Below are 23,162 nucleotides of genomic sequence, written 5' to 3'. Positions count from 1 at the left end.
AACTCTAAAACCTGTTATGGCTGATGAAGTTTTAGTACAAGGTTATGCAAATCTACAAAATTAATTTTATCCTTTTGAAATGAGCTGTATCACCAGGGCTGGACATGAAGTCTGCTGTTCATGGATAAATTTGCTTGAGTCTTCCATCAATTTGGGCTATTTGTATTAGTACAGAAGTACCTTCTGACATAAAATATCTCTCTTTATGTCTCTTAGGATAAATATTCAAATGTGTTCTAACCATACACATAGGCAATCCAGTTCTCCACTTACCATACATGTTGAGTCTATGTTTAATCGCTATCAAAGTTCTCCCTGGATATATTCTTCAAACAATCTCTCACTTCTGTTCACTTCAAAGTTGTTGTGGTTCTTTTTTTGGCAAATATCCATTACCAGCATGACCATCTGCCTTTAGCCATTTGTTGCCTGCCACTCTATCTAGGCAGAGGAATGGACTGCTTGAGCAAGTCCCTCTTCACCTTCCCTTCTTGAGAACTCAGAGAAGGAGTCTCTTATTCAAAGGCCCCTTTGAGTTGAGCAGATAGGCAATTTAAGCTCTGTATTCAGTGTTTCATGAAGACAGACTGATGCTAAAGCAAATTACTTCTCCTATGCCTCTTAAAAGGAAAGAGGCAATCTTCCCCATCCAACCTTATGTCTAGGCATGTTTGATTTGCCTTCTGACTGCACTAAACCCATCTCTAAACAGAGTATAATGAGCACAGTGTAGCTCTGCTGTCTTGTAATGCACAATTAGTTTGCTAACAACTTGTTTGAGTAGGCATGTGTGCTGCTTCGTGTCTTTAAGATTATGCCTGAGCAGGATTGAAAAAAAATCAGAATTCTCCTTCAGTTACTCCTACTTTAGCCTTTCTCTGGAGCATTCTCTCTCTCTTATGTCTGTCTTAATTAAATCATGCCAGTCCTAATTTGGGAATGCAGATTTTAAGCAGGGAGAGAGAAAGAAATCACACAGACAATGTCTTAATTTTAGACAGAGACAAATGTGTCTTTTTCCATGAGGGAGAGGGAAGGAAGGAAAGGAAAGAAAAAAAGTGGAAAAAAAAAAAGCAGTGGAAGAAAACCTCTAGATGAAAATTGTACATTGTATCTGAAGTGGTGATTCTATCAAAGAGTACTAGAAAATTCAGCTGGAGACATGTCTACAGCTGAGACAGCAATCTGTTACCATCTTTAATGGCCCTCTAGCTCTTCTAGCTCAAGGTATACTACAGAACAGCATTGCACATTTCCATTCATGTACACACCAAACACTTTTATAGCACTCAGAAACTACAGGAGAAAACAGCATGCATTTAAACTTCTATAGCTTCTCCCTTGCCTATCCATTCTAAAGCTCACATTACCTGTGGCTATTGTCTTCCAAAGGATTTCTCCATGTAAGTAGTTGAATGTGTGTGTTTAGGATAAACAGAGTCCAGGGTGTCATACAGTGGAGATTCTTTGGTGTAAGCATGGATTTAAAGGATGATGCCTAGCACAGGTTGGATGTAGACAGCAGTTCTCCACCAAGCAGACTTCTGTTCCAGCCTGGGAGAGGGGGGCAAAGTGGGAAAAGCCCTCAGAGTGATAAATAAGAATTTGTCCTAGGCCTTGAATTGGTTTTGAATAAATCCTCTCTGTGACTGTGTGCATGAGGAAGTATATTTAAGATGTGCAGTGATTGCTGTTTATTACTGTAAATTATTTATTTCTTCCTTTCTCTGGCTGCTTCCTTCTCTTGATGCAAATTATGCACATGTGGAATTTGGATCTGAGAAATATGGAAAGGGGATTATAATTTGCTTCCTCAAAATGATTCCTCTTTCAGATTCACTCTGCATTTTTCCACCACATCTCTCATCATGAAATTATCAGCTCTGAGCCAGGATATTCCATGCTGACAAGTCTGGGTGAATGTCTGGAGATGGAGCTGCAGTCCAGCTTATTAAAAAATGAGATGAAATTCAGGAATAATTGTAAATGTCTTTTCTTGCAGGTTATCTGTTCGGAATAAACTGGATGGGTGGAGGTGGGAAATGAGACTGTGTGTCATCTAATTTCAGTGATCTGGTAGCCCATTTCTGACAGCAGTCTTGTTCTGATCTGCAGACAAATTATCCAGACACCTACTATGATGTATTGGGCAGGTGATGTCTTCTTACCCCCAGGTCAAAGAATGAGCCCAGGAAAGTCTACCTAGTCCAAAAAGCAAACAGAACATTGTCAGAAAGACCAAAAGTGGGTTCAGTACAAGTGGGTAATGACTTGTCAGAGGGGTGACAGAGTGCAATATGGGTATTTGAAATGCTGTGGTGCAGTCAGGCACAGACAGAAGGGCTCCATGCAGGTGCTCTGCAGCGTGGCTGCAGCTGGAGCCAGCCCTCGGTGGCATCAAAACTAACACCAGCAATACTTCTTTGCAGTGGATAACATTGGAGGCTGGGTGTAATTTAAGAAATGAGACAGGCAAGGTAGAAATTGTACCTTCTGTAGAACAGCAGACCCTGGATTTCTCTGTTTAGATTTCTTCTATTTGAGAGGCTGGTTTGCCTGTTTGCATTAAACTGAGCTCACAACATGAAGAGGCAATGGAATAAAAGTGAATTTTGGCAATGTACATGCTAATTCACAAAAGCTCAGCTTATAATTAAAGCACATGGCCAAGGATTCAGTGGTAGATCCTCCGGAGGCCATTGCATAGCCAGGAGTAGTTGGATCACAGCAGACCCTCTAGTGCTAGCAAATCTCTTCTTCTTTATGTGGTTCAATTCAGTTTCTTTTTAGCTCCTGGAGTTTTGTGAAGGGGCTACAATGAAAACTGCTCCAGGGTGTTCAGATGGCTTTTCTTATACTTTGATTTGCAGTTTATCAGACCTATCAGATTCCCAGGTAGCAGCAGTTTCTTGTGCCATTGGTAAAGAACAAGTGACCTTTCCTCTCCACTGTAGACCTTGCTGCAGTTTCTGGTACCCTTAGCACATGTTGATAACAGACCAGCATAACACCCCCTGCATGGGACCTCACCTCTGAGGTCACTTCCAAACATGAATTGTCTGCTAATTAAATAAAAGTACTCAGAAGTGACATGTTACAACAACCGAGGTCAGGACTTCAAATGCAAAGGAAAGCCCAAATAACCCTACAGTTTCCTGTGAGCTTTTCAGTCTTTCTTGTTGGAAGGTTGCTATGTGTCAAGCAAGTTATAAGGATAATATTAATATTCTCAGCAAAGTTCATAATATAAGCTGTTTATACATCAGAAAATCTAAAAGGGAAAAAGGGAAAGGAGGAGGAATGAGAGGAGGGGAAGGAAGGCATGTACTGAAAGACAATATCTATGTTTTCCTCCTCTTTTGTCCTCTTTGCAAATTTTCAGCAACTCATCTGCAAACTCCTGCAATTTTTCTTATACCAAGACAACAATTTTTTTCATACTCAAATGCTGATGTATTTTGAAACAGAAGACTTCCCCTCCCCCTAACAGAACAGTTGTCAGGAACTGCCTTCTTAAAATACCATAAAGGACCTGAATTAAACAAATTAGTTTGTGCAAAGTCTCTCAGGTGTACAGGGTCAGAAAAAGAGGAGAACTCAAAACTGAAATGGTAGAAGACATTAGAGAACATTAGATCAGAAAGGGATCCAAGGTGTGGTGTTATAGAGCATGACAAAGAAAATTACAGATGTGGTCTGTGTGGATCTGGTGTCCCAAATGGTATCTTCTATCCAGGACCAGCTGGAAGTCACTGTTTCACTGTGTGGACTGTACTGTTCCAGTTCCTCACTATGCCTATAGTAACGATACTAAGCTGGCATTGAAAAACAACTCTAAATGAGCTGTCATGGACCTTAAATTCCCATCCTTTAAGCACTGAAGCTCTACTCCCTTGACCAATTATTCTGACCTCTGAAATACTCAGAAATGCATTTTCTCCCCTCAAAGTCAGTTAAAAAAAACCCCAAACAAATAGAACATCTTTCTGAAATGTATCAAATCTGATTTGAAAAAGCCCAAGCAAAGACAATCCAACTTCTTTGCCCAGTAAGCTACTTTAATGTTTAGCTGATCTCAATGCTAGAAACTGGCAAGGTTACTTTCAACCTCCAAAGCTAATCTGTTTCAGAGGGCACTTTCTATTTAGCTCCATCAGGAGAACTTCTTTACATGCATGAATGCCCTTATGCAGTGATCCTAGGAACATGTCACTGAATAACCCACAGGGACTCACTGTCATCCTGTGCCATGTGAAGGGAAGAATGAAGTAAGTGAGTAAACCATTATCCTTCCCCTGGTGTGTCATTTCAGTTTTGTGCAACAAGGTACACAGGGATTTCCCAAGTAGAAAGCTACTTCTAGATCTTTGCCTTCTCTGGTGAACAGTTGCTCACCTCCTTAAGACTCCCACAGTGGAATTTTGTTTCTTTCCTGACACTGGCTAATATCTGTGCTTTTTGATATTTGCAGCACACTTTCATGAGAAGTGTGAACAAATACAATGCTCTTTCATTGTGAAATAATCTTGGAAATAGTGGAAGGATGGTGTACGACACTAAAATACTGCCCCTCTACTCCTGCAGCTAAAGCTACATCAGTAGTGAGGCCCTGGGGCTCAGATCCTATTGGTAGAAAAGTTCTCAGTCTGAGGTTTCTCTCAAAAAGAATGTGTAATAATTTAACTTTCTGGACCTGCCAGCCCTTCTGCTTGAAGCATTCAAGCACTATGAAAGACCTGGCAATTTCTGCTAATTTAATTTCTGATAGGTACCTTCTGTAAGAGAATTGGACTCACAGTGTGTTCTCTGACTTCTGTTTTGGGTGCTATTACATGTTCTGTGTTTCACCATGACCTGCCTGAGTCCACATTTTACAGCTTTTAAAGCTTGTTATCCTGCTCATGCTTTCAATTTTGCCATGAAATTTTGCCTTAAAGCACACAATGCAAAATCAAAAGAAACCAAGTGTACCTACCAAGACTGCCCTATTGCCTTAGCTTCCCTTCCAAAGCTGTAAGGTATCTTTGCATTGCATGTGTTTTGTTCACCTTTATCCTCTTCACATGGAATAAACTGTATATAAACTTCAGACTTTTCTCCTCTGAGTTGTACTGAAATTTGCCTCTCTTCTGAACAGGCTTTTGATTCTTCTCAACACACCACAGCTTGGCCCCTGTTCTTCTTGACACTTTGCCAAGCCTATTACCCATGTCTGAGCAACCAGGGAAATAGAAGAATTATGATTTCCATTTGGCTTAGTCTAATTTTCACTGGCTTTGAAATAAAGCAATTGTTCTTCTTGTTCTATTTTTCTTGACATTTTGCTGTTTTCCTTTTCTTTTTCACTCAGAAAAAACTGAATAATAGAAAATTCCTAAAATGAAATCCCCTTCTTTACACTGTTTTTAAAAATAAAATAACAGCTTATTTGTTCCAGAACAAGATTTCCTTGTCTGAAGTAAGTTTTCTTTTGCAGGAAGAAATGTGCTAATGAGGTCATATGTAATCAGAACATACAGAATTGCTTTACCATTATCTCCATTTCAACTGTTTTGGAGGGAGACTGACAGCAGGGCATGTGTAGCCACGGCTAATGGAGCACTCCATGTACCTCTGAAGCAAAAGGATTTGCTTTTCAGAAGGGACTATGCAGGATGGTGGAATAAGCCACTGGGGACCATTGCAAAGCCCTGCATCCAGCAAGGAAAAACCTCTTGGAATAAGGCAGGCAGGGGATGACTAGCTGGGGAACAACTCAGCACATGTTTGGAGGGGAACATTGCTGGACACAGACAATCCAGAAATTTCCAGAACTGGTAAGAATAATTTATTCACAGATGTGTTGGACAAGCCAACAGAAAAGATGGGTAGAGCAGAAATGATCAGGAAAACAAAAGCAGTTTTATGATGAAAGCTGCAGTGATTATAAGGTGGTAGAATGCAAGTTCCCAGTAAGAAAGGGCCATTAGAAACATCACTAACCTGTTCTACATGAAAGCAACAGCTTGTTCAGGGAAATGATACGAGTTTTCCCTGGGAGGCAGTATTCCAAGGCAAAAGGCCCTGGAACAGTTGGCTGGCCTTCTAAGACAGCTTCTTGAAGCTCAAGACTGGTCCATTGCAATTCACAGGAAAATAAGCAAGGGTGTCAGGCTGCAGTGGGAATTTCTGACTGAGCCCAAACAAGAAAAGGAAGCATTTGGAAGGTGAAAATAGGGTCAAACAATCCAGGAAAAATACAGAAGGGCACCATGTATGGAGGATGGGGGAGGCCAAATCTTGACTGAAATTGAAACTGAAATTATCATTGTATTGGAGAGCCCCATTTTACTGACAGATTTTTCCCTGAGACTTCCCAGACAATCATGCAGAGACTGGGGAGGAAGGTGGGGAAATAACATTATCCACAGGAGAGGGAAACTGAGATAAGGACCACTTAAGCAAAAATAAACATACACAACCTGCAGATCCTGATGGGGTACTTCCAAGGTTGCTGAGCAGGCTACTCTCGATCTCTTTGAGAGATCACAGTGATCAAAGAAGTTCCTTAAAATTGCAGAAAGGAAAGAAGAATTTTTTTTTTTTTTTTTTTTTTTAAACCATGGAGTGCAAAAAGATACCTGGAACTGCATGTCTGTCCTCAGCCTCTAGAAAGATTATGGAGAAAACTATTCTGGAAGCTATGGCCAGACATAGAAACAACAAGGTCCTTGGGAACAGCCGGCAGAGATTTAGCAAGGACAGGCTGTCCCAACAGAACTGGTTACTTTCTTTGATTATGGATGAGGGGAGAGAATGGCTGGTTGCTCACCTTGACTTTGACGAGACAGTTGACAATTTGAAATAACATCTTTATAAAGAAATATGGTTTTAATGCATGACTTAAAAAACTGCGAGAAACTACAGATTGCTGAGTTCAGTTTAGGTGTCAGCTGTTCAAAACTAGTTGACAGTCAGTTACCAGCTGTGAGGGTCAAGAGTGGGGCAGATACTTTGTAGTATTTTCATTAATGACCTCAGTAATGGGTCAGAAAAAAATTTTGGTGAGTTTGCAGATGATGACAAATTGTGTAGAGCACTTGAAACAGCAGACTTCAGAGCTGTCATTCTTGATAAACTGGAGGAATGGTCAGACAGAAGTTTCCCGAAGTTCAGTAAGGGAAAATGCTTCATTCTGCATTTGGAACATAACAGACCCATGGAACAGCACAGGCTGGGAACTGATGGCTCAGATTTGTTACAAGATTGTCCTATTACAGGGACAGATGCTGCTTTAGTAGTGACCATAATTGCTCTGAGGAAGATGTAAGATAGCATCAGAGGAAAACAAGTCATGAAAGGAAAAAAGAGAAGGATAAGTAAAGGTCCTGGTCATTGGGCCATGCCATCAAGAGAAGCATAGCAGATGCCAGGCATGCAGCTTAATCTCACACTTAGGCTCAGGAGGAAACTGAGAAGTGCATATTTGAGAAGGGCATGGGACTGCTGCTCTCCTGCTACTGAGCAGAAGCCATACAAGGTCACTTATGAAGGATCAGTGACTAGGAAATTGTTTGACCCCCACTAGTGTATTGCAGATGGACTGTGACAGTTCTGACTTCAGGTCATTGTCAGACAGCCAATGCACAAGCCCTCTAGAAGGAGACAAAGGATTTAAGTATCTCCTGATGGCTTCTGACATTGCTTATAATTTTATCAAGTGTGCAAGTACTCTTGCACAGTGGTAATGAACATAACTGGAGGCATGTGTGGGATGACCTCATGGCCTGTTGTCTATACAAGTCACCCACCCCTGTCACAATACAATGGATTGCCCTTGGTGTTTCCAACTATCTGACCATAAGCAAGACTCAAAACACATTCTGAGATGATTGCTGGAGTGCCAGGATGGTGTTGCTGTGCACCCTGAAGGAGTTAATATCAAAGTTATGTCCACAATTACATTCCATACTAAAACTAAAAGGATTAAAAAATGTAATTGACATGTCATGATAAAGAATTAGACAGCCACAAAATGCAACCGGAGAGACAATGTCTACTACAAAGTAAATTGGGTCACCTATTAGTTAGCTTTACTCCCAGTTTATTAGCATTATATTTAGGTAGAGTTTGTGGATGTTTTGTGTGTGAAAGCGTTGCTGTGCAACAGCAACAACTTTCCACAAATTAAAATTCACCAAACTTACATGAAAAAAAGACAGAAAAAGCAACCTGTTTTCAGGATGATTTTTTTTTAAACTGATTTAGTCCTAGGCAATCAACTTCTTTTAAGAAAGAACTATTTTTTCTTTTTGCCATGGAAAAGGAAAAAATATCCATGTCGTAAAACATATTTAAGGCTGAAGGAAACTTAGCTCAATTCACAAAGTACTCAAGCAAAGAGGTCAAGTGAAATTGCTCCATAAATTGGTGCTCATTTCTAGCCTTTCTTCAGAGCTTCAACTAGCATAGCAAAACTCTGATGCCCCATTACCCTGATCTCAAATACTTGCTTCTCAGCAGCTCAGTTCCCAGGATGATGACAGAGCACATTTCTCAAAAAAAAAAAAAAAAAAGAAACCAAACAAAGAGACCAAATCCCAAAACTTGTCAACTTTTCCAGTTCAATACAGCCTATCAAAAGGCAAAAAAACCCAACTTTATTTCTGTTTCTGCCTTGTGGGGATCACCATTTTATGATTAAAGATTTTCTCTTGAAAGAAAACAAAATAAAAAAAAAGGATGGTCCATTGTCCATCTTTTTCTCCATCCTGTTAAAAATCAAAATCAGATCATCACACTGCACTTCCTAGATATCACAGACATACCCTGTCAAGATAAGCTGCCTTTCACATGTCTGAGCAAATGTCATTTAATTCCCTATTATCCAAACAGTAGAATCAAGGGTTGGAGCTGCAAACAAGTACTTGAAATCCTTTCTTTTCTCTAAGATGGGTCACTGCTTAACTGCAAGAGTGAAGTTCCTGTGCCCAATATTTAGAGCCATTGACAGTAGAAGATACCAGCCTGAGCTGTCCTCAATACCTTTCTACACAGCAAACTGGAGACTTACCTCTCTGATTTTTTCCAGCAGTCATCTAGCTGCAGGAACTGACAGTCATCTGGTAACTGATTATTCAGAGAAGGTTTCTAATAACCTTATCCATTTGGATTAAAGACAAGACAACACCATAGTTCATGTATTTCTCTATGGCTATTCCTTTTTCTCACAGTGCCCCCTTTGCAACATAGAACAAATTTATCAGCAAGCACGAATGAGCCATTTAAGCAGAAAATTCTGGGGACAACAGGCCTAGGAAAGCCATCTTATCAAGATTAGTAATTCAGGAAAAAACTAAGAGGCAGAGTTGAGTTGCCTGCAACAGGAGAAATTAGAGCTGACTGGAGTAACCTTCTTTTTTAGACCTCTGAGGTCTTAGCCAAAAGAAGTCTTTAGACAGCATTATATTTTAACTGCAGCAGACTTTGTTTGGATACAGCCAGACAGCCCTGTAGAATGTTTATTTCTATTTATTGCAAGTTGTTTGCTCTATTATATGATATCTTGACAACTGCAAGTTCTTGCACATTATTACCAGTGCTTTAATTCAGAATATACGTTGACATGGTTTTGGCCTGTGCCAGCCAGCACTGTAACATAAAACCAGGTCACATTTCAGGGGATGGCTCCAGCTGCAGGCTTTCCCAGGTAGGCTGTTCACAGCAATACTACTTCAGCTTGTTCCCTATGGAATTGACCACTTCAGTGACCACCTCTCTTGCTGTAAGGCACTGTGCACTGTATGTCACAAGTCTGCATGGCTTTAGAGAAGAAGCTTTCTCCACTGTTTAACCTGAGTGTTCTGTGTTCCCTTTGTCTGGTCAGAAGAGTATCAGTTACTGGAGAAAACTCGTCAGACCTGGCAGACCTACATGGTGACACCATCTCTGAAGGCTTCTTGCATGCTTCACATCTTCTTGTAGATCTTGCTATGCACAGAACAGTTATCTGAGTCCCAGACACTGTTGGAAGGCCTTTAGGTAATAGCAGGAATAAAAACAGAGTGTGACTAACTTAGGAGAAGAGAAAATAAGGTGTAAAGCAGAGCACAGACTTAGAAGTGTGTTCTTCTTCCAAAGTATGAGGAAACACAGTGGTTTGCCAGGATGCTGCTCCTTTTCAGGGCACATGGGAAAGATGCAGGAGGCCCAGCAATGATTTCTCTCCCTGGAGTGGACTACCAATATCAATACCAATGCTTCCATATCAGACTCATCTTTCATCTTCTTATGAGCAGCCTGTGGCTTACCAGTGTAAGCAGTTCTCAATCTCATTCAACAGCCCATTCTGATTTCTCATGCAAAATGGAAATCTATAAAATGGATTGCCTATTTCTAAAGCTGTTAGGAGCAGAGCTAGAACAAGCATGTCACATTATAAAGCAGCACCTTTCTGGTGCAGGCCTTTTTACAAATGGGTTCAAAAAGCGTAGGCATTTTTCACATTTTTCTTGTCTTCTTTGTAAGTAGAGAAGTATGTCTGACAGTGCCCAAGGATGAAGAGGACATGAAAAAAATTGGTGTGGAGATATTCTTTCTGAGTTGGTACCAGTTGCAGCAAGGACTGGTGTTTGAGAGTTAGGTTTTATTTCATTGGTGGATTCATTGAGATAGTCCAAGAGCTGATTTTTCAAAAAGTACAAGATTTACATATAAGGTCCAGGCATGGAAAGTCGAATCTGGGCTGTGTCATGCAGACCTGGGGTCAGACTTTTCCTGCAATGCTCATAGCTGACCATTAATTAAGCTGCTCTAAATGCCAAACCACAGTCTAATTAGTAATGTTACTAGAATCACGGAATAACTTACATTTGAAGAGACTTCCAGAGGTCATCTCATTCCAGTCTGTACTTAAAAAAGAACCATCTTTGATCAGGTTGCTCGAAGTCCTGCCCAGACTAGTTCAAAGTATTTCCAGGCAGTGTAAGGAAGGAAAGTCTGGGGAATATGAGTTAGCATGTGTTTGGGAGAGCCAGGAAAAGAATAGAGGGTATGAACAAGAGAAAAAAAAGAACATGCTTTTGCTAATATAATTTGTTCATAGAAGCAAATAATGGAGTCAATTCTGTTTTTCTCAGTGGGGATGTAGCTTTTTGAAATTCGGGGCACCATTTTTGTAGCAAATAGCACATCAGTAAGCATAAATAAAGCCTCAGGTTAGCACACAGCCTTACCTTTCTGCCATCTCTTTCTGACACCATTGTCTGAGAGAAATGGGGAAAAAAAGATACTTTGATAAAAAGAAATAGATTTTTAGTTCTTCCTATTTGTTGCATGTTTGAATGATTTATTCTGTTGGGGCTATGGGAGGTTGGTGGAAGGTAGTGTTTTCAAATATCTTCGCCCACAAAATCTAAACTTTAATAAAAAAGAATGCTATACCACAAGTTGTTTCATTATGGTCCTGCAATGTTTTCTTTCAAGATATCAATGCTCTTCTATAAGATTGGACTTGGAAACATTGAAGTTCTTTAGTGGTGACCCTGGGAGAATGCATTAGATATCATACTAAATATATGAAGACTAACATAAAACCTCAAACAACATGTGGTATTGGAAGTACAGTTCAGAATCTATCCAGGAGTGTGCCAAAGCAGTCATTTAAGTTGTTTCATCCAGCAGGCAACAACTTTTTATACAGGCATCATTTTAAATTAGACTGACCTACATTTTAGCTCATTTATAGTTCAGTAGGGGGTGCAAGAAACCTCCCAAAATTTTCAGAGTTGGACTGTAGAGTTCAGCATGGCAACTATAGCTATAGAACAAAGAGTATTCAAAAGAGGGTTAAATTCAGAGGAGGTTGTAATATGGAAAGAGGGCTTTCCTTTAAAAGTGCTCTCACTCACTATCAGTTAGAACATCAGTTCTAACTGTTCAGCTTTCAATACTGGACCAGGCTTAAATCTTCACCACAATTTCTCTCACAGTACGCTGGCCTCTCTCTCTTCTGTAACTGATCACAAATTGAAAGAATAACTTTAAAACATTGGCCTTTTTTCCTTATAAGCTGTAAGGACTGTAGGTTTATACTCAGCAGTAGGTTTTCCAACCTCCTGTTAAGTCATTCATCTCTAGTCTATTCCTCCAGCTTTAGCCAGTGTTAACTACGCAGATGATCCATGTATGCTACAGTGCTCATTTGCTGTGGTCCTTGTAGGGCGTTTGTCTCTGCCTGCCACCAGTAAGTCTAGAGTTTCAAGGAATGGGCACCTGGAAAACTGAGGGCAGAAGCAAGGTCTGTAACCATTCAATTCATCATTTGGGAGCTTAAAACTAAAAATATAGCCCACACATCACAAAAGTGATCCTTGGCAAAAACAGACCAAAAAAACCAGGAGGTACAACTTCCAAACATTTGTTTAAAAATTCAAATCTACAGCTACATTCTGTTTTCATGGTTTTCTCACCAAAAAAAAATATGCCCAAAGTAGCTAGGAAGTATTGAAAACTGCCTTCCCCATTTTATTTCCACCCTAAGTCATTTGGTTACTTGTCCATATTTATACCAGTGGTTATTCGTTCACCTTCCAACATGCAAGGGCTACAAAGAAGAAACAAGAAGAAGGCTGATAAAATGGTAAAAATATTAGCTGGCCCACCTCGGGTTTAGCAGTTAAATTTGCTCTAATGGTAGCATGCAGGGAAATCCCTCTTTTCTTATGCCAACTGCAGAACCAGAGGGACTGTACAGTGTTATCCAGACCTTATTCATATCCAATGGTTGTGGTGAATTTGTCATTTCACTTATGCATACTCTGAGAGTAGAAAGCTGAATTCATAATGAACTTTCAATGCCATCAAGGAGAAGATCAGCTTCTCCTGATGTGCTGAGCTAAGGTACAGAGTTTTAAGAGTCTAAGAGTACAGAGTTTTTTTGCTGTATTTCTGCCTACAAAACTGTTTCCAAAGACAGCAGGAGGGAAATAAGTCTCATATGTGTAGCACATTTACTGCATCTCTCAGATGCCTCCATTGTTGCAAATTGGCTGCATAAAACACACTCCTCCATCTCACCAAATAGCCAGCTTCTTTCTGGCTTTCCTTTCTTCTCACTGGGTAACCTCCCTATTCAACTGCCCCGCTTCTTCACCCCTTGATAGTTAATCATGATGACTCCAAAATGCATTCTAGGGATAAAAATCACTTCCAAGTTTTGGTGCTCAAATATGTCTAGCAGAGAAATTAGTTTTACCTTTCAGATAATCTGGGATATTTTTAAATATTGGAAAGGTCATCTTCGGAATGTACCCTGCCCCCTTAGAGCCCCACTTTCCCTCTTGCATGGTTCACCCTACTCCACTTACTCACTTTCAATGACAAGCATAATTGCAGTAACTCCATGCCAGTAGAATTGACTGAGTGATGGTCAAGCATAAAATAACTGTATCGGGTCAAAGAAATGATTTCACTTTCCAGACAAAAGCCCATTTTCACAACTGACATTATTGACAGCACACATGACCCACCAAAAACCCCAGAACACGGTAGATAAATCTGTGTAGCCACCTGTCTTCTAATAGCCCTGTCTAAGGTGTACGATCAAAAACAACTACTGCCACACATTGAAAATGTGTTCCACTTTTTCCTGAAGTTTTTTACTGAGGCGAGAGGGAAAGGGTAAAAAAAGCACTTTCAAAATGCTCTGCATTCATGACGACAGCTCCCATATTGTCTTTTGTTCAATAACTCTTACAGTGTTTTCCTTCTTTGTACTGAGTGAAAACAAAGCCATCACTTCTCATTTTTCTCTGGAAGTTTTGTTGGCCAGAAATGTGACAGTTTTATGAGGCACATTGGACACCTAATATGCTGTGGGTATGTAAAAATAGTATCAGTAGCCTAAAAAAGTGAAATACTAAAACAATGTGCACTAATTAGCTAGCTTTAATTCTCCCTACATACCCTTTGTTTAGTAAGTACTCCCTTATCTGCCCAACTTACAGAAGAAGGAACAGCTGCACAGAAGAGAAGAAACCTCCTGACCCAAAGTTGTAACAAATTTGAAACACAGCTTGAATCTGAACCCAGGACTCTGATGTGACTATCAGGTTACCAAACATGACACCCCCAGGGAAAGGAAAAACAATTTTAAAAAATCAACTCACTTGGTCACTCTGAAATCCAGCTAAAAGGTTTCCTGGTGCCATAAGAAGAAGACTGAATAGCAATGTGTCCATAAACTCTTCTGCTTTCACACTGTAAGCTTTGATTATCAGCTTGGTCAATTTGATGGAAAACAGAAGACCATTTCTCTTCAACATTTCCTCAGTGGCCTGCACAAAATGAAAAGGTTGTTATCCTGATCTCACATGGGATGGAAATGAAATGAGATAACCAAAACAGCTGAGTGACTATTATTATTATTATTATTATTATTATTATTATTATTATTATTATTATTATTATTATTATTGTTATTGTTATTGTTATTGTTATTGTTATTGTTATTGTTATTGTTATTATCATCATCATCATCATCATCATCATCAAAAATATATTATGATTATTACAGTGATTTATATACTCAGCAAATCAAATTGGTTTTCTCCTATGAAAGTCAAGACTTGCACCAAAGAGGAATCATTTGGAGTAGAACACATTCCATTCTTTCCCAAATGCAGATCTCGTGTTTGGATGTGTGAACCTTTATCCTATACAATGCCATATAAACATAAGCAATGCAAGTTTCATTTGTCTTTGCCAATGAACTTGACAGCCACGCTAGAGAGGAGACATGAATTTATAATAATTTCAACGGAGCCTGGAATTAGGCATCCAACAAGAATTATTCTGATGGTGTTGCTCTTCAGTATTTCATGACTGATCAAAGATATTAGAAGGATAAAGGGAGCCTCCCGCTGAAGATTTGTGGGTAGAGGTGATTCTTTCAAGAGCATAATATTAAAGCATCAAGATTAAAGTGTCAGGTGTTTGCCTGTTACCCAGAAGTTCTGCAAAGCACCTTGAAATATTGGTGCTTCCTTCCTGTAACTGGAGCTGGGATAAACTTTCAAGTCTTGACATTTTATTTTCATGCTCTGGAGGACTTCAGAGTACCATCCATTTTTAACACTGTAAAGAGAGCATGCCTATGCCAATCTATTTTTAAGAGCTGTGATTAACTGTGTTTCTTCATTCAATAAATAAATTAATTTCATTTGCATGGAAGGAATAAGAAAGGGTAAAGAAAATGTGCCAAGAACCTCAAAGCCTTTCATGGGCCACATGGACCTTGCCCCAGCATGGCTTTTGGTCACCCAATTCCTTAATTTTCCATAGGTGGAATGAAGGTACTCAATGCTTTTATGCCCTTCTTCCCAAAGGAGAAATTGCATGCTTCAGAGAGCAAGAAGTGTCAACATTCCCTCTTAATTTTTTTCTTCCTGAAGCTGGACTTTGTTCAAGAAATTCTACTTGCTGTTATATTAGGGCTACATCTAGTGTTCAAGTATGCCCAGAAATTTTCAAGATCTGGAGAATGGCTATGAAAATAAATTGTCAAACAGGATATTCCCTGGCAAGCCTTGGCCTGTGCTGTTAGTTTCCAGGCATGGTTGGTCTGACTAGACCCAGATCCTTTGCAAGGGATGTGGATGCAGGAAGCATTCCCCTAGGAAGTATCTCATCTCTTGGCTGAAGTGGTACAGATGCTTCAAACTGGGCAACACAATCCATGTGGGTGTGTGTATGTGTGTGTTAATGAACCTTGGGTGTAGGAAGACTTAGTCAATTGCTGTTTCAAAGGTGAAAAAAGTATGATAGTTTAAACCAATAGATTCAACTCTTTTTTTCCACTAACAAATAAGGCATGTGCTTTTACTTAATTTAATTTTTGCTCTTTTCAGCTAGCATTTTCTAAGCAGAATGCAATAAAGAAATGGTAAAATTAAGCCTTGATACTTGTCTTAGAGTGGTCAGACTACCATTTTACTAAAAAGATATTAACTTCTTTTGAGATATGACTGCAATAGTGAGAGGCTTGCAGGTCAAAGAAATTCAAGTCTGAAATCACCAGTTCTATTTCATTTATCTTAGAGTGGATGAGAACAAATTCAGACTGTGCCAAAAGGTGCTAAATTTAGTAGCCTTGCTCATCGAAAGAGCAAACAGCTGCCACTAAACCAAATGCATTCTTTCTTATCAGTCATCAGCATGATAAAAGGAAGGATTAAACGATTTGTCTGCCAAAACAGACATACTGAGGCTTCGGGCACATGCAACACAACCAAAGAGTTAGCAATCACAGCCTGTCACTTCCACTATTCAAGAACACTCTGTGACTATCTGTTGACAAATTGAAAGAGACTCAAAGAAAAAATGCAAGTCCCTTTCAATGAGAGAATATGCTGCCTTCTAGTAAAAGACTTAAATATGTTCATTGTGCCTGGGACATCAAAAGAGTTGCTATATCATGCCCTAAAACTACCTACTGGGAGAATGGGAAAATGTTCTGACACTAAAGAGTAAAGTCATATGTCCAGATACCCTGTTTGTGCTGGTTTAATTTTCTTCACACTAACTGTTATGGTGCTGTGGTTTGGATTTGTGCTGAAAATGGTGATGATAATACAGGGATATTTTAGATACTCCTGAAGAGTGCTTACCAGAGTCAAGGTCTTTTCTGCTTCACCCCACCACTGAGGAGGCTTGGGGTATACAAGAACTGGAACATGTCTGGAACACAACTGGAACAGCTGACCCCAGCTGGCCAAAGGCATGTTCCACACCATGTGGCATCATGGTCAGCATATAGAGCTGAGGGGAAAAGAAGGAAGAAGGGGACATTTGGAGTGATTTTTGTGTTTGTCTTTCCAAGTCACCATTTTGTGTTCTGGACCCCTGCTCTCCTGGGGGTGGCTGAACACCTGCCTGTCCATGGGAAGTGGTGAATGAATTCCTTGCTTTGCTTTGCTTCACTTGCATGTGCAGCTTTTGCTTTACCTACTAAATACCTTTACTCCAACCCATGAGTTTTCTCCCTTTGATTCTTTCCACCATTCCACTGGGGCGAGTGTGAAACCAGCTGCTTGGGGTTTGGTTGCTGGCTGGGGTTAAATCATGACACTGACTAAAGCTAAAAAAATTAATCTTAGAAATCAGGAATACCTTCAGATCATTATGATCAATGGGACAATTTACTGAAGGATGTATGAATAATCTGTTGTAGTTAAGATGATGTAGGTTTAAAGACGAGAGTTTGGTCATCCAGAAGCAATGATATAGATGCACAAGTTTCTAGGTATAATCATAGAATCATACAGGTTGGAAAGGACCTTTAAGATTTTTAAGTCAAACTGTTATCCCAGTTCTACTAAATCCATCACTAGACCCTGTCACTAAGTGTTGCAGTCCGCAACCTCAGGATCTCGTCCAGAGAAACAGCAGGATTCTGGGACCAGCATGGAACACCAACGAGACGGGCTCCCGGTTCATGAAACCATTTATTCAGCATGGGAACAAAGTCAGGTCGAGAACAGAGAGCCCCAAACAGAGGCGCAACAGGGGTTTTTGAGGGACAGAACTCTTAAGGGTCTCCACCCTTGAGGGTCGAATTCAGGGTCAGGGACCAGTAGAAGCACGGCAAGGGAGAAACCCCCAGGGACTCAAACCCAATCAGAACACCTGGGCCGCCCTTCACAAGGGGTTTGGGGTGGGACAAGTAACTCTTTGTCTCCCCTGAGGCACGCCGCCACAACTAAGCACCACATCTTCATGTCTTCTAAATACCTCCAGTGATGGTGACTTGACCAATTCCTTGGACAGCCTGTTCTAACACTTGACAATCATTTTGTTGAAGAAATTTTTCCTAATATCCAATTTAAACCTCCTCTGGTGCAACTTGAGGCCATCTCCTCTTACCCTTTCACTTGTTACTTGGGAGATTTACTCCCCACTTCATTAGAGGGATTAAGTGCAAAGAGAATCAGTGTCTCAGGTAAGTGCCTGTGTTGAGTGCTCAGGAGACTGAACGACTGAGGAAGAAGGACCTCTTTCAAGAGAAATCAATGTGACTGGGGGACAATTAATGTCCATGAACAAAGATTCACAATGTGGAACAAAGACATTTTTGCATAAGAAAAAATGGCACAGCGGACTTGACTCCTCCATACCCAAAACTTTGTTATTTTCCCATGGGTTTAGTGTATTGTGTGAGCCTTTGCTGAGGTAAGAGTATTTGTGTTTGGATGTCTATTTTGCAGATATGAATCGCAAATATTGCAGTTATGAGATGGAAGTGTGTAGAGAAATGTTGGGGGAGGACAGGCAAAAAGCATAATTGATATTTGCATCTAGTTGTGGTTCTATGCAGCTTATCCTGCTCAAAGCATCTTTATAATCACTACATACACATGCATCCTGACTCCATACAATACATCCCTTGGAGCAACTGGGAAACTTAATTCATTATAAAAGCTTCAGGTCTCTTCTTTTGGAAGACACGCTGTTTATACAGAAGAAATGACTTTCAGCTAGCTGGTTCATGTCTGTAAAAATACACAGTTAAAATGCTGATGCAGAGAAATTTAATCCAAACTTGAGCAGAATTACTTGCTTTGATAAGCCTTCATGTTAAGAGTGGAGATTCAGCTCAGTCCCTCCAAGGCTTCTGGCTTGGTCAGTATTTAGTCAATTGCCTTATATGAATATATGATATACCAAAAGGCAACAGGCACAATGTTACCTTAAAGAGTAGTATTATTCCCCTTCATTCCTGGATATCAGTCTCAGTTTGGAGTCAGAAATTTCCAGACTGAACGGTTCTGGCATCACCACTGGCAGTGATAACTACAGCAACTCCTAGCTCGCCATGCACGTATACTGAAAAGTGTTGGGAAAATTATTCAGACAGCATCTGTGCCCTACTTTGAAGTAGTTTGCGTACAGCTCTGCACACATCTGCTTAGGAACCTCATCTAAAGGCATTACATCTTTTTCTCTTCATTAGAGAAAAAAAAAGCTCTTCTCAGATGCTTTCTTCTCTCAGTGTTCATGTAGCTTCCTCTATGTTTCCCTTAATATTAATTTGTCTACAGCACCATACTGAGTCATGAATATACTATTTTTCTGAAATAAAATATGAAAGGCAATTACTAGTGCTTTTGATTTACTTGAAGAAAACCTGCAGCCTGTGGGTTTCTTTTATTTTACTGACACATTCTGAACTGTAAAAAATAATGGAGAGCTCTGACCTGCATCTGAGGTCAAAGGAATATTGAAGTAAAAAACAAATACCAAAATCTTTGCCTGCACCACTTTGGTAATGTCAAATCAAGATGCTAATACCTTACAGACAACTTTTTCTTGGGATTTGTGTGGAAGAGAATGATAATAGCAGGTTAAAGATGTAAGGGAGTGTTTCACTTCAGTATTCATTGCTCATGTGCCCATTTTCAGAACCATGGGAAAAAAGAGGTGCATTTGTAAGAACCCCAGTTTGCTAAGGCACTTCAGTAGAAAACCAGCCATTGAAAATACAATGGGCAATTCTACTGCCAGACATTTATTTATATGCCAACAGCTATAATTCCTTGCCCTTGCCTTGCAATCTGTCCACCTTGCAGAACAGAGCTCTGAGACCAATAGCATGCACAACTAGAACTAAAGCAGCCTGGTGACTACAGGAGGAGAAAGACGTGCAGTGTCACCTCTCCATCAGCAGTCATCCTGAAGTGCTGACTTTGATACAAATGTCATGGTCCAGAAACATCAATTGCCTCTTAACATTTAGCTTGACTGTGGCACTGATATGGCTATCTTTCAGTCTATTCGATTGCTGAAAAATTTAAGTGGAATTAAGGTACTAGTAGCAATCAGTCACAGATTGAGATAGCAGGATTACAGTTTCCTAATTTTCTTCTCAGTTAAAACCTCATATCTATCTCCTGACAATTCCTGCAATGGGTTCTGTGTTATGAAGAAGAAAAACCTGCAGCTATAATGGGAAAAAATAAATGGATGCAAAATAAATTGCATTTCACATCAAAGAAAATTCAAGGGCTACTGCACAATGTGTATTATTTATTTTCATATTTAATTCATCAAACTTCATCTTTCTTTAATTTAAATAAACTTTATACTATCTATTTTGCCTACTGGCCTGGATAATTGAAGGTATTCCAGATGTGTCAGAAAACTTAAATGCACTTTTTTGCTCCAAACACAGCCCCTTGCATACACACAAAGGCATAAAATATGCATATTTTCCTGCGTTTTAGGGAAAAAGTACTGTCCCTTTATTACTTTTATTATTGCTTTCTCTTTTAATTTCTCCCTCCTTTCCCAGGCTGTCTTTCCAACAACCATCTGCTTTCTCTCTTTCTAGTCTTCCCCACAACCCCTTACATCATTCTATACTTAAAAGAGATTACAAATTTTACAGGGTCTAAATAGCAATATCCCCTCCAGAAAAATAACCACTCAACCCCACACCCCCTAAGGATTCTTCTGCCTGTGTTGTTTTTCTCTGCAGACATAAACTCTTTCCTGAATTTTTTCCATTGTTTCTTCCTTACTACAACTGCACTTCATTCTTTATCAGCAGTAAAGCTTAAATCTCTAAGCCTCTACCAGTGCAGTTTAAAAAAAAATTAAAAATGCTATTAACATTACCTTTGTTATGAGGCATTCATGCTAAAAATAGCAGTATTTGATTAAAGGAAAGATAACTGAGATGTTCATCCATAGGATTAGGGTCTCGAGAGTAGGCAGGATCAACATGGGGTAGACAATAATCCACCCCTGAATTTCAGTATTACTGTTGCAGAGAAATGTGATGAAGTGAGAATATATTATGTCCCCTGTGACAGTACAATCAAAAAGGAGAAAGATCTGTGAAGGGAATGGTCATCTTGGAAGACAAGGTACACATGAGGTATTTTTTTCCTTAGTACAGAAATTGAAGGAGATATGTTATCTCAAATTAAAATCTACAAGGCTTTTTGAGAAGATGGGCACCCATGCAGGTTCAGCTGTCCTGTCTCTAATGTACTGCTTGTCCTGGGGAAGGCAAATCCCCACTGACATGATGGAAAACTGGGAAAATGCTGTACACATCCTTGGTTCCAGGTTCAAATTAATTATGTAGTTCAGCATTTCCTAGAGGATTTCTTACAGGTTCTTTTTTTTTTTTCTGTGGGGTTTCCCCACACAGGAGGTCATGCAATCCAGGTCTTTGCACCTCATCTGCAAATATACAGCACAAATACACAGAAAGTGAAAGCACTTCCTTTCAAAAGAAGTTTAACAGTGCTATAGTGGGTTGACCCTGGCTGGATGCCAAGTGCACACCAGAGCTTCCCTGTCACAGTTTTCACCACTGCTGTTAGTGAAGGTATTTGATGGAGTAATATATTCCTGGGCCAAGGTTGCAGACCCTTTGCCTGTGCCGCAAGCACACTTTGCATATAAATATATTTATTTTTTTAATATTCAATGTTTCTACATAGAGGACTAAACTGCAAGCCCAAAGATACTCATGAGAGGGAGGGAGAGGAAAAGTTCATGAAAACCCCTTGAGAGAACAGTTATGGTAGCAGGGAGTGAGGAGATAAGCATTTTCATCAGTCAATATTCCATGGATGAAGAGTTTTAAGGAAAACTGCCACAGAGTGCTTCCTCCCTCTGCCTTGATGGCATCACTTCAGTGGAGAGAGCCCCTGTACTGCCCAAAACAGCAAAGCACTGGGTTGAAAAGTGTGGTCTCATACAGAATAGTGAAAAATGAAGTTTTCAAAAACAGAAAATGACACATTGAATAAAGCCCTTCCACTGACTTTCAGATTCAGTCACCCTTGGAAATAGCCACAAGAACAATTTGGCTGACATCATCCAAATAAGCACAATGCTTGGTGGCCTTTACCAAGTGTTTTCAAAAGGTACCATCATCACAGTTCCTGACCCTTTAGCAATGATATGCAGATCTTTCAATAAGCCACAGACACTTCTCATTGTAGCATCTATTGTGATCCATATAAAAAAACCCCAAAAAACCTGTCAAATCTGTGATCACAAGCATTATAAGGAAGGGACTGGGGCTAGAAATAAGGAATAGCCTCCCATAGATACTGAAGACTGAGTTAGGATTAGCAATTTGTTTTGCTATCTTGTTTTCTACTCACTTTGATAAGGAGGGTTTTGGAGAATTCTGGACAGGGGGTCTCAGAAGGACAGACAAGCTCTGCCTTTATTGGAGAGGCAGGGAAATACAAGAGGCCTCTTTGGACAGGCACCTCTTAGGCAAGACCTTCTCTTTAGCAAGGATAAGGGAAAAGCTGTCATTCTCCAAGGATAGAATTTATCACCACCTATTTTTTACCTTTGTATTTATAACTCATAGTGACAAAACCATAAGCTGCAATGGGGTTTTGAACTTGGGACATTTAGATCTGTCCCACAGCACTTCTGAAGCAGGTTATACCTGACCTCCAAGTCTTCCTGGAGAAGAGAGCTTCCAAGGTCTGCTGCAAGCAAGTGTACTTTCAAAAGCAAGTATGGAACTAGTTCTTTATAACATCTAGACTTACCAAAGCTGGTCACAGCTAGCAATATGCATGCAGAACTATTGTACAGGGACACGCCTGAAGGCATATCCTAATATGAGTCTTCTGTCTTACCCCAAGAGCAAACCAGGATTAAAAACAACCCAAAGAAGGGAAGAACCATACGGCTTTAGTTGCTACCTTCCACTCTGTTGCTTGTTCCCTCCTTTATGACACCATAAATCAATCTACACTGAGTATGGTGTATATATATTTACAATAGCTTCTTCAGTTTTTGTTTGTCCACCAGCTGGATAGAACTCAGGAGCTGAAGCCCACACAGAGACCTGAACCCAAGACCTCTGTTTACATCTCTAGCTTATCAATAGAAATTGCTGCACTTGTTCTCATCCCAGCTATTTCAGAATTCTAGTTATCTAGACTATAGATATCTCATCTTTCACTTCTCTATAAATCATAACTTTGTAGTGCACTAAAAATGATGGAAATCACATTTGTTTTCTCATTAATTTCTCTTTTCACACAGGAGGAAGGGATCATCAGCTTGAAGTTCATATTGTCTCTTTGAAGGGTTAGAGAAGCTAAGACATGAGATATATTCTAGAATTCATTTTCAATTAA

The 23,162-nt window shown here is 39.8% G+C and overlaps 1 long non-coding RNA gene across 1 annotated transcript; it reads right to left on the bottom strand.

Annotated features, from left to right (window-relative positions):
• Positions 1-9,492: 9,492 nt before the first annotated feature.
• On the bottom strand, positions 9,493-22,706 carry LOC147653523 (uncharacterized). The gene is made up of 4 exons (XR_015286371.1): positions 22,566-22,706; positions 16,647-16,797; positions 14,148-14,315; positions 9,493-13,423 (listed from the first exon to the last, which is right to left on the bottom strand). It is a non-coding gene; the product is annotated as an uncharacterized LOC147653523 (long non-coding RNA).
• Positions 22,707-23,162: the final 456 nt, after the last annotated feature.

Source organism: Cyanistes caeruleus, chromosome 4 (genome assembly GCF_971803275.1).
Source record: "Cyanistes caeruleus chromosome 4, bCyaCae1.hap1.1, whole genome shotgun sequence".
Classification (NCBI taxonomy): domain Eukaryota; kingdom Metazoa; phylum Chordata; class Aves; order Passeriformes; family Paridae; genus Cyanistes; species Cyanistes caeruleus.
This window is presented reverse-complemented; position numbering and strand designations above follow the sequence as displayed.